This window comes from Lycium ferocissimum, chromosome 6, assembly GCF_029784015.1.
Source record: "Lycium ferocissimum isolate CSIRO_LF1 chromosome 6, AGI_CSIRO_Lferr_CH_V1, whole genome shotgun sequence".
Taxonomy (NCBI): domain Eukaryota; kingdom Viridiplantae; phylum Streptophyta; class Magnoliopsida; order Solanales; family Solanaceae; genus Lycium; species Lycium ferocissimum.
In genome coordinates this window covers 51,919,080-51,929,154 of record NC_081347.1, presented here as the reverse complement: position 1 = coordinate 51,929,154, position 10,075 = coordinate 51,919,080, and the positions used below count along the sequence as shown (strand labels likewise).

General features: G+C 33.5%; 1 non-coding gene across 1 annotated transcript; it reads right to left on the bottom strand.

Moving 5' to 3' along the window:
• Nucleotides 1-6,398: 6,398 nt before the first annotated feature.
• LOC132061741 (small nucleolar RNA U3) lies at nucleotides 6,399-6,610 on the bottom strand. Its single transcript, XR_009416157.1, has one exon. It is a non-coding gene; the product is annotated as a small nucleolar RNA U3 (small nucleolar RNA).
• Between the last annotated feature and the right edge of the window lie 3,465 nt (nucleotides 6,611-10,075).

The window sequence follows — 10,075 nt, the reverse complement described above, 5'->3', positions numbered from 1 at the left end:
GGTAAGCAAAACTTCCAGGGGGGGGGGGGGGGGGGGGGGGGGGGTTAATAATTTCATAATGATATTAACAAATGAGAAAAAGAAAAAGGAATCGATAAGATTATGATAAGCAAATTGTTTTTGGCCTATCTTTCCAAATTAGTAAAAGGACAATAATCATGGTACGTATTACTATTAAGATTGTTTAAATAAAAAAAATGTTTTAAATATTTATTATGAAAGCTTTTAAAGTTATGTGACAAAAATATTAACTTGTATTTATAGTTGATACAAGTTAATATTAATTCGTATTTTTCCAGCAATATGAGTTACTATTACTAACGTTTAAAGTATTGCTAGAAAAATATTAACTCGTATTGCTAGAAAATATTAATTCGTATTTTTCTCAATTTAATATTTATTATAAATACAAATTATTTTTAAATATTTATTATGAAAGCTTTTAAAGTTATGTGACAAAAATATTAACTTGTATTTATAGAGAAGGGATGGTTGAAAAAAGAGAGAAGTAACTTGTATTTATAGTTGACGGGCTATTCTAAAGAGGAAAGGGAGAGAAAAAGAGAGATAGAAAAGAAAAAAAAAAAAAGAAAAAAAAAGAGAGGGAACACACTATGGAAATCAAAAGAAAAAAAAAGAGTTTGTAGTTAATTGAAAGATATATACGTTAAATTAATGAGAGATAGTTTGACAAATATAAATTATGGTACAGATATTTTTGTCTTGAAAAAAATTTAACTTTTTGCTGCTTCTTGTTTTAGGGAAAAAGCAGAAATTCAAAGCTTTTTCTAAGCAAGAAAAAAAAAAATTGCTGCTCCTTAAAAACACGTTCTTTTATTTGTCAAACAGCTTAAACTTTTAGAGAATTTTTTTTTTTTTTTTTAAAAAATTAAATAGTTTTAGCCTACAAGAAACTTTGCCTAACAAGACTATTAACCTCCTGTTTTCGGGTTAGCTGGTGGGTTGTAACTTGCAAAGGGTATTCTTAGTAGAACATTGTATTTGTTTAATTTCATGAATGTGTTACACTCTATCCACTTTGCTCTCCTTAAATTACAATTTTTCACAAAAATTAATCTCTTACTTCGACTGCGTGCCATTATTTTAAAAAGGGAAAAGGTGCAAATATATCCTTTAACTTTGCAATTTAGAGCAGATATATCACTCGTTACAAAAATGGTGCATATATACCCCCGTCATTACACAAATGGTGCAAATATACCTTTTTCGCTGACAATTTTTTTAAAAAATCATTTAGTTTATTTTTTGATTAAAAAAACATGTCACGTAGCTTTAAAAAAATAAGTCTACCCATCTTTTAGTAGAATTATTTTTATAAAGCCACGTGGTAATTTTTTTCTTGTAAGTCGGGTCTGGTTTGTTTTAAAAATAGGTAGACTTATTTTTTTTTAAGCCAAGTTGATATATTTTCTAAACGAATCAGACAACCAACTAGAAAACAAAGTTGCTTCGTCTCTTTAAAAAAAATGGGTAGACTTATTTTCTTAAAGTCTCGTAACATTTTCTTAATTAAAAAAATAAGTTAAATTATTTTTTATGTCAGCAAAAAGGGAATATTTGTACCATGTGTAACGACAGAGGTATATTTGCACCATTTATGTAGTAGTAGGGGTATATATGCATCACTTTTTTAACGAGGAAAGATATCAACTCTAAGTCACAAAAATGAGGGATATATTTTCACCTTTGCCCTTAAAAAAATACTACTAGTTGAAAAATGAACTATTCAGTACTATATTTGTTAGGGAATCTTTTAGATCACATGATTAAGGAAACATTGTATTGAGGAAAATAAGATATTTTTTTTCTTTTTCTTATTTTCTTTTCCGGTGGATGTTTAACTGTCCTGTCATGGAACTTTCTAACATGTGTGTGATTGGATTAGTGGAACTACTGTAGGGTCTCTCTTCAGTTAAAGAAAAATTAAGGAAAAATTTCACTTATAAACAATTTATGGGTTAAAATTATATATTCATAGCTTATATTTTAAATTACAAACCTACAACCTAATATTTCATGACCCAACATGAATATTCACCTTTATATAATAATATACAACTTTATACACCTATTATAGACAATGTATATACCTTGTATAAAAGTGTATAATAATGTATAAGACTGGTATACAATATTATACAACAATATATAACTTTATACATATACTATAGACAATGTATAAACCTTGTATAAAAGTGTATAATAATGTATAAGACTAATAAAAAACTGAAGAGGAAAAAAATGGCTATGGCGGGTAATTAAAAAAAGATAGGCTAAAATGGGTAAATATTTTGCCATAATTGGCTTACAGTGTAAAATTCCCAAAAATGAACTTGTCCATACAAATAGTGTAATCTTTTTCTTATATCATCAGTGTATTAATTATTATAACATAATCAAATCTTATACTAGTAACAGTAGTGAAATTCTTCCATGTAATAAGTGTAGTGTTTAATTATCACTTGGCCCTATTCTCCCTTTCCTTAATTCCTTTCTTAAATCTCCTCATGTAACTAAATGAAATTAAGAAAAATATTATAATAGATAATGTATTTTATTTTGAATTATTAATTTCACTTTTATGGATAAGTATTATCTTTAATGTGACTAATGCTGCAAAAATTCCAATATTTATACAGAGAATATAAAAGTTAAACTCAAAAAATATTTATCAAAATAAAAATTTTAAATCTATTATTTGACAAAAGATAACTCTCTCGTAAATAGTAAATATTAACTATCATCCAGCTAATTCCGCCCGCCCCAATCCCACGGCCACACCCCTGGGGTCAAACCCACCCGAATCTATAATCTCATTTGTCAATAACCTTTCCACAAACATATACTATAAGCTTTCTAATCATGATTGTAACCATCATTATAATCATTAACCAATTATGTATCTTTAGTACAACGACATCTTCTTTTTAAGACAAAGAAGAAAAGAAAAAGTTATTAGCGAGATATTCAACCTTTACAAACTTAAGTAGAATATAAAGTGACAATCATTAGACTTGCTAATTTGATTTATTAGCTAGAACCCCTTAACGGTTAATCCACATTAATCTTTCTTCTTCTCCTTTTTCCTTTCGTATTTAGTAGCGGAGCCACATGCAAAGAAATAAATTCAATTGAGGAAAGTAATATTATGTAAATAGGATAAATATTTATCCACATATAAAAATTTTGAATCTTTTTAACATAAGAGAAATAGCATATTCAAATATTAGGCGTGACATATTTTATTTTTCTTAATTTAGTTATTCGAAATTCTGACTTCATCACTGTTTGTATTTATTTTCTTAAAACATTATTATACATAGGTTAGTTCAATAATTATAGAGTTACAAATTGAATCATAATAGACAATTCTAAATTTGACCATATATTAATCTTTTCCATATTTTAAAATAATTATGTGGAAACAAGATTAATATCAATAAAACAAGAAAACGACTCTTCTTTTTATCTCCTCTCACTTTCAACCGCTCAGTTTTTGTACCTCTTGTTTGTACTTGAACTTCTTCATAAAACGACACGTCAACTAGCCAACATATCACGAGTACAGTTGGTTTATATTCCTAGTCGTAGATTGAAGATACCTCCGAAGGTAGGATGCCCTTTAATCCTATCCAATCAAATTCCAAAGTCATATACCCAATCTTTAAAAAGGATGGTCTTTCCTACTCTAAAAATAAAACAAGAAATTTTAAAATATATCGAAAGAGTATAGCAAGAAATGTGCCTACTGTTGAAAATAACCTTGTGTAATGCAAATAATAAATAAATTATCCCCTCTCATATTCAATTCTCATTTAAACGCTGATTTAGTATTGACTTGAATAGCCATGTTAATGGCTCATTAAGGAGAAGCGCTCCTTATCAAAGGATGTGGCGCAGTGGATTGGTTGCTCCTCTCTTAACCAGAGGTCTCAGGTTCGAGCTCTGGGTATGCAAAAATCTTTGGTAAGGAGCGCTTCCCGTTATTCCATGATCACATTCTTAGAGAGGAAATAAAAGTATTTTACCTTTCATCACTGAAATATGTATAGAGTTATTTTACCCCTCCATATGCTATTGATCAATAATTTATAAAATAAAAATCGCTTTCAACTTGCTTGATTGATTGCTTTGAACTTGTGCACTAATAATTTTTTAAGAAAAGCTATTGTATATGCTTGTTAAATACAAAATTGGAGTACCTTATAAAAAATTGAGGAAATGTCATCAGCCCAACCTGAAATATTTGTAAGTGAGGGAATATCTTGCTAAGATTATGTTATCTGATCCTAGGAGGGGAAAAAAATAGATTCTAAAATATATGATTGTATGTTTATTGGATATGCTGAAAATAGTGATGCATATAAATTTCATGTTGTTAGTAGTGATGTAATTGAGCACACCACTATACTTGAAATAGAGGATTAATGCTGGGGTTATCAAAAATATTTATCCTTTAAAGAGTGATAATTTTTTTAATGTCTCTTGTGAAGGATGTGTCATAATAAAAAATGTGAATTTCTCTACACTTTAAGAGATCATTAATGATGAAAGTACTCTCAAATCCGCTTATATTGTTGAGTCTATTGATTTGTGACAGAGTATGTTAGGCTATGCTAATGTTGCTTGTTAAAGGACTTAGAAATATGGGTTTAATCCTTGCGATGAATGCGGATGAATTTCTAAGTGCCCAATTTGTGCAGAAGCAAAACATGGCAAAAGGCCTTTTGAGACTATCACAAGTAGAAACATAATATTGATTGAACTTGTGCATTCGGACTTAGCTGCTTTCAAAAACACAATTGGCAGAGGTGGAAAGATATGTTACATCTCTTTTGTGGATGTCAAGGTGATGAAAAGTTGAAAAATCAGCGAGTATCAAGGTAGAAGTTCTCTACAAGCTGTGTTGTGAGTTGAAAAGGTAAAACACTTTTCTACCTATCAAGCTCAAGAAATGAAAAGGTAAAATTATATTTTTACCTAAAACTTTTTCATTAATGTGTGCTATATTTTCATGAGTATAATATTTATTAAATTCTCAAAATAGTGGGGATTAATGAAATGGAAAAAAAAATCATCATGAAAAATGTGATTTGCATAATTGAGAACGCTTTAAAAAGAGTGTTGCAAGTGCATATATTAGTCTTGAAATAATTCACATGTTATTATTTGTATATGATGATTTTTATCTCAAATGTTGGTAGATGTGCTGTAGTGGGGGAACAAGCTACACTAGTTTCTTTGCATTGTGACCCCCATGAGGCAATTGAAATTGCTAAGAGTAGTGTATACAATAGAAAAAGACACATTTGCGTTAGACATGATGTTGTCAAGCAATTGTTGAAACTTGGTGTTATTTCCCTGAAATTTGTGATGTCCGCTAGAAATTAAAGTTTGGCGGATTCTTTAACCAAAATTTGGCAAAGAGAATAATTCTTAAAACGTCAAGGGGGATAGGGCTAAAGCCCATGGATTGAGGTAATATGGTGGATACTCGTTTGTGGTCAAACGAAGCCATATAGGCCGTCAATATACACTAAATTTCCTATCCCTATGGCGTGTGATAGTGTTTTGTAAGGTTGAGTTTTACTCTTAATCCATAGCCAGTTGTGGGGGTGCGTTTGAGATGCACTTGATGGATTTACTAGAGTTTTACTCTTTATGTTTCCATAACCCGTTGTGGGGTGCTATAGAGAAGCACTTAATGGATTCGCCGCTTAATATGAGAAAGGTTGAGCTTGCTCTTAATGGTTTCATAGCCTTATAGTATTCTATGTTGAAGATAGACTTGATGGAATCACTTACGTGAGTGTAAAGGTTTGACCGCCTTTTATGAAAAACTTGAGTTGTTTTTCTAGAGCATTCATGAGACCCGAGGTTTGGTGTATGGCCATAAATGTACTTTGTTAGTATTGCGAAGTTTGCACGAAATTAAGGATATGTTATGTGTTGTGGGGGTCTCAAATTATGTCCATTCAGTTCAAGAGTACTTTACTTTGTGGATATTAGTTGTTGCCTCATTTCACTACATGTTAATTCAAATCAAAAGATATTGACACTTAAGTACATGTTCCTTTCTTTTGCCCAGAATTTGTTCTTACTCTTTATCTTTGCATTAGTGGGGGATTGTTGAAAATAACCTTGTGCAATGCAACGAATAAATAAATTATCCCCTCTCATATTCAATTCTCATTTAAAGGCTGAATTAATATTGATTTGAATAGCCATGTTAATGGCTCATTAAGGGGAAGTGCTCCTTAGCAAAGGATGTGGCACAGTGGATGGGCTGCTCCTCCCTTAACCAGAGGTCTTAAGTTCAAGCTCTGGGTATGCAAAAATCTTTGGTAAGGAGCACCTCCCCTTACAAAGATATGAGGAGTCTGTCAGACAGCCACGAGACCATTTCAAGCAAGGCGAACCAGGCTGAGAGCGATCATCTACGGCTCCATCAACCAACGAGAAATGGTTGCTATTAATCACGCTATGATCTAATGGCCACAACTCATCCACCAGACTTGGTTTCATGTCTCCTTAGAACTCAAGGATAAGGTGGTACGAGCCTATAGAACAGATCCTGTTTAATGATTGATTTATTGGTTGGTTTAAATGGTCAGGTTAATGGCCATTAAGGTCTCTTAATGACTGAGTTAATGGGTAATAAATCCTCTTTGAACCCTTCAAATTTTCAGCCTGTATAAATACACGCCTTCTTGGTGAATTACTTACACATAGAAAAGTCATCTATTCTTTTCTTGATAGTTCTTTCCTTCCAATTCTGGGCAATTCAGTTTGTGCAAACTCCAAACTTTCAGTCACTAGTGCAAGTGTTTGGAAGTGTTGTGGAATCTTGGGGAGAAACCGGGCTACACAATTTGCACCGTAGTTGGTCCGAAATCGCTATCAATGCAGTGGCTTGCCACGACGCAGCGGTGATCCGATAAGTTGATTCTATCCTTTTGTTCATTTTACTGATTAATATTGTTAACATTTTCAACACCTAGAAAATAGAACCTAACTCGTAATAGTAATGTTTTCAACTACTAGGAGCCCCTTTGGGTTAGCTTATTAAAAGTAGTTGGTAAGGTATCAAGTGTTAAAAAAATATTTTTAGGTGTCGAAGTTGATTTTATGAAGAAATAGTTGCATGTTTTGATAAATAGAAACTAGTAATAGTAATGTATTTAGGTATAGTTTTAACACAGCTTATTAGCTCATTATCAATGGTGCACACCGGATTTTGCACGAGCCGTATCGATTTAGAGGACTTGAATCAAAATGTGGTGATTCTAAAATTTTACTTTATGTCTCAAGTTGATATCACTTGTATTATTTTCATATGATATTGGGGACATTATATAGATATATAGTGTATGTATTCCTACTAAAATCTAAAGAAACGCGAAAGCGATAAAGCGATTAGAATATTTAGGGATTTTTAATTCACAATACGACCTCCTTATATACAAGTAAGTCATCGCCTAAAGTAACCCTGTTCTAATAGGACTACAATTCCTATATTACCATAATTATAAATTAACTTTATTCTAATAGGACTACAATTCTTATATTACCATAATTGTAAAGTAACCCTATTCTAATTGAACTACAATTCCTATAATACCCCTTAAGTTGGAGCATGAGGGTTCCGAATACCCAACTTGCCAAGTAAATGTTCATACTGCGATTTCTCCAACGCCTTCGTAAATACTTCAGCCAACCGCTCATCGGTTGGCATGTAGCTGGGGGATATATTATCGATTGAAGCTCATCCCGGACATAATGACAATGGACTTCAATATGTTTAGATCGTTCATTAAAGACTGGATTTCGGGCAATATACAATGCCGCTTCACAGTACACATTAATCGGATACTCATGTTCAACTCCAAAACTACGCAAGATTCTTTTCGACCATTTCAATTCGCATACCATCATCGCCATTGGCCGATATTCTGCCTCTGCGGAAGAACGGGAGACAATATGCTGCTTCTTTGGCTTCCAAGACACTAACGAATTTCCAAGCTTGATAAACCACCTGGTAAGCGATCTTAGGGTAGTGGACCTTTCTACCCAGTCTGAGTCACACCATCCATACACACGAAGGTCACAATCCTTCCTCATCACTATTCCTTGTCCCGGGTTCTTCTTCATATAACACACCATCCAGAGATCCTCGTTTAGTGGGCTTCCTTCGGTTCCTGCATGAACTGAGATAGAACATGCATGCAATATGATAACTCCCGTCGGATGAAGAAGAGATATATGAGTCTCCTGACCAATCGACGATATGGTTTCGGATGTATCAAATTGGCTCCACCAGCCAGTGCCAAGTCATGATTCTATTCCATGGAAGTGCTGATGGGTTTAGTTCCCAACAATCCAACCTTAGAGATTATGTCCAAGGCATAATTTAGTTGACACAGAAATATCCCGGTAGGACCCATGAAAACCTCAACTCCCATAAAATACTTCATGGAACCCAATTCCTTCATGTGGAAACGCTTGCGGAGGTAGTCTTTGAATCGTTCAATGACACTATGCTTGTTTCCGGAAATGATTAAGTCATCCACATAAACTAAAACAATGAGTTGTACACCATCCTGGTGTATAGTGAAGAGAGAATAATCTGAATACGACTGTTTGAACTCATATTTAAGAAAAACACTTAACAGCTTCACAAACCAACACTGTGGAGCTTGTTTCAAATCGTAAAGATTGTATGTTCAAATGCAGGGTCAAATTAAGAAGTTTGACTCTCAAAAAGCAAAAAGTATCAAACAAATTGGGATAGAGGGAGTAGAAAATAGGAGAAGATAAAAAATAACAAATAGTTATTGACAATTTTAAAAGGAATTTATTATATAAATGATTGGAGAGAATTTATTAACGTTAAGCTGGAGGTTTGGAGACAGACCCTGGAGTCTAAAGGGTTCAAGTTGCGTAGGACCAAGAGAAAATACTTAGTTTAAGTTAAGTGGAATGACGCGTGAGGCTTACGTAGAAGTAAGGCTTGATACACATGTCATTCAAAAGAATGAAAGTTTAAAGTATTTTGGGTCTATTATTCAAGGTAATGGAAAGATTGACGATGATGTGACACATCGTGTTGGTGGTGGTGGATGAAACGGAGGCTCGCATCCGGAGTCTTGTGTGATAAGAGGGTGCCACCAAAACTCAAAGGCAAGTTCTACAAAGTGGTGGTTAGGCCAACTATGTTGTATGTGGCGGAATGTTGGCCAGTCAGGAACTCTCACTTTTAGAAGATGGAAATAGCGGAAATAAGGATGCAGCGGTGGATGTGTGGGCATACTAGAAGAGGTAAGATTAGAAATGAAGATATCTGGGACAAGGTGGGAGTGGCCTCGATGGAGGACAAGATGTGAAAAGCGAGACTGAGATGGTTCGAGCATGTAAATAGGAGATGTGTGGATACCCTAATGTGAAGGTGTGAGAGGTTTGGTATGGATGGCTTTAGGAGAGGCAGAGGTAGGCCTAAGAAATATTTTGGAGAGGTGATTAGACATGACATGGCGTAGTTGCAGCTTACCTAGAACGTAATCTTAGATAGAAGGTTATGGAGGATACAAATTAGGGTAGAAGGTTAGTAGGTAGTAGAACGTTGTCTCACTTATCCTTCCTTACTCGTAGTCATCTGTTGTTCTTGTCCTTCGATTTCTATTATTATTTACTGTCTCTTGTTCTTCACTTAGCATACTGTTTTGTTATAGCTACTACTCTTTTTTCCTATTTGACCTGCTTTGTTATTGCTTTATCTTGAGCCTAATGTTTTAAAAGGTGTTTTTGAGGCGAGCCGTACCAAAAATGCCTTGAGGCGTACGTGCAGAGAGTAAGTATCGTGAGGCGTACGCCCCAACCTTCCGGGCATAAGCCCTAATATTTTGGGCTTTCATTTGGGGTGGAAGCACCGAGAACGTTTTCAAATTTGAGCCAAAACTGCTTAATAAATCTTTTTTCAAAATGTTAAACATCCAAAAGTTAACTCATAGTAAATTCTCAAACTAAAAATATCAAAAAGTCTCCTAATTTCATAATA